We start from the raw sequence: 2836 nt of genomic DNA on the forward strand, positions 1-2836 counted from the left end.
GGGAATTTTGCGTCTTCGATGCTTCAGAAACCAGGGGAGAACAGAACGGCACTTCCCGAGAGGAGCAGCCCGCTGCACGCTGGGGCTCCAGAGAGCAGGTGCTGCACGCGGGATCGGTTGCCATGAAGGAGGAGGTGGGCATCTGGCAAACTCTGCCCAGCCCGTCGCTTGGCCCTGAGCAAACCTTGCTGCTGGAGCCATCCTAACACACCAGATTACCTCATCCGCTTGCTAAAGAAATACCGGCCGTAGAGTCAGTTCATTAAGAGGGGTTAATATCTGTTTGGTATCTCCTGAGAAAAAACGCACAGCGACTAGTTTATTCCTAAATGTCCCATAAGCTCCTTTCCTCTATGCACTTTGCACTCACGCTGTCATGAGAGCAGGTTAGGCTTTCCCTCTGTCATCTGACCTGGCCTCGCCAACTTGTGTTCTTCCTGCTCTTGCCTATTTATTAAGAACAAACAAACAAACAAACAACAACAAACCTACTTCCGTCCTTGCAAACGCCTTTTCCGAGTTTTGTTTGGTTTCTCTTTGCTTTCATCATTTACTTCTTCCTGTCTCGAACAAACATAACAGTGCCAAGGTCACGTAGCCCCTCGCTGGCTCTGAGTGAAGATTTGGACAAATCCGTGTAGGATGATTTAGTGTAAAATCGAGTCGCCCCTTCCCCAGTGTAAAGAATCCCTAATGGAACCTGGAAGTCCAATGGGGAGAAGCTTTTCTTCCCCTCAGTGCACTGAGTGATATACTTGGCTGGTACACGGCATTGCATTGTATTTTAATGGGCATCTATCTATCTATCTATCTATCTATCTATCTATCTATCTATCTGTCTATCTATCTATCTATCTATCTATGTATCTATAACTATTTATCTATCTTCTATCTCTATCTATCATCTATCATGTATCTTCTATCTATAACTATTTTCTATCTCTGTCATCTATCATCTATCTTCTATATCTATCTATAGCTATCTATCTATCTATCTATCTATCTATCTCTATCATCGATCTATCATCTATATATCATCTTCCATCTATTCATCCCATTCATCTCTCCGTCCACTCATCTATATGTATTATTTATCTATCTATCATCCATCATCTATCTATGTATCTATGTATCTATGTATCTATCTATCTATCTATCTATCTATCTATCTATCTATCTATCATCTATCATCTATCTCTATAATCTATGTATCTTCTATATATCATCTTCTATTCATCCCATCCATCTATTCATCCACTCATCTATATCTATTATCTCTCTCTGTCTCTGTTTCTGTCTCTGTCTCTGTCTCTCTCTCTCTCTCTCTCTCTCTCTCTCTCTCTCTCACCTCTACCATTTCATCCGCAAAACTCTTACAAATCTGCAATAACACGCTCCCCAGTTGTTGGGCACACTACATATGAGGCAAACATTAACATTTGTTACATACCCTTCTGCAAACAGGGAGCAGGGGCGGAAAGTCAAGCCGATGGCTGAAGTCTGAGAGTCCGCATTGTCCATGCTTGTGAGAAGTGTCACGCCCTCAAGGGCCAGTAAAATCGGGACACTTAACCGAACACCATGCATCATCAGAACCGCTCCACGTTGTAGGGTACTGTGCAATTGTGGTGACTCCTCCTGTGGCTGTCAGCTTATAGAACCTGCCTCGTCCCTTGAGGAGGTAGCCGGGGGCTACCGGGGGAAGAAACAGAAAAACACCGATCATAAAGTACAACTGAAAACAATGTAAGAAAAACAGATGATAAATACAGAATAGAAAACAGGTGATAAAAAAAAAAAAGGTCAAAAATCGACCCACGAGGATGAACAGAAAAGACGATGCTCCTGTGTTTGCTGCGTTTCTAAGGAAAGAAGACACAGGGTCTCTGAGAGTTCGCAATACTAAAGAGAAGGAGGTAGGTGCTGTTTAAGAGATCACACGCATGTCTTCCTCCTGGATTCCAAAGGGGACACGTTTTCAGCACGGTGTCTACGGCTGAGGGACGTGTAAAGTGGACGCCGTCTTTTCAAAGATTGCAGCAGTCGGTTCATCTCTCGGGGATCCCCGTTATTTCCTAGGTCAGTTTTGGGAACGTGGGTGCAGGAATTCCGTGGCGTAGAGCTGCGCAGAAAAATAGTCACCATTGTCTTCGGCAGCTGATAGGCAAGTACCGCCTCCCCGCTGACTGTTCCCGCCATTAATTTCACGATTAAAATTCGGCCACTCTCTCTGAAGTCTGAAAGCACAGCTGAAAAACGGGGTTGGCTCCCAATAAAAAAGAAATTTTATATATATTTTTTTTTCTGTAGGGCAGAGTGTGTACATTTTTTATTTCAGAAATATAAATTGATAGGATGACGACTCCTAAATCATTCAGGGAATTAATAACCAGGTTCACACACACACACACACACACACACACACACGTTTGCACACGCGCACGCGCACACACACACACACACAGACACACGTTCGCGCACGTGCACACACACACACACACACACATACACCCCCTCCAGATTATTATCACTACTTAGCTCTCCATATATGGAAAGTATATAACTTGGACCTGTATTCCCTTAAAAAAAAAAAAAGATATAATTTTCCAGGTGTTTAATAGGTGTTTTGGCCCCAGGGTTAAAGTTGCTGTATGAACATGTTACTTGCTGTTTACTGACTTCGCAGTCCTGAAATGTTCATTCCCTTCGGGAGAGTTGTTACATAACATCACGGCATGGCATGTCGCTTAAGGATACAGAGTATTTGGTTAAGTAAACAGTCAGCTCCTCTTAGATACCTACGCAGGTCAGCTGGGGAGACTGGCTGCCGGTGATT

The sequence above is a fragment of the Pteropus vampyrus genome, unplaced genomic scaffold (genome assembly GCF_000151845.1).
Source record: "Pteropus vampyrus isolate Shadow unplaced genomic scaffold, Pvam_2.0 Scaffold407, whole genome shotgun sequence".
Taxonomy (NCBI): Eukaryota; Metazoa; Chordata; class Mammalia; order Chiroptera; family Pteropodidae; genus Pteropus; species Pteropus vampyrus.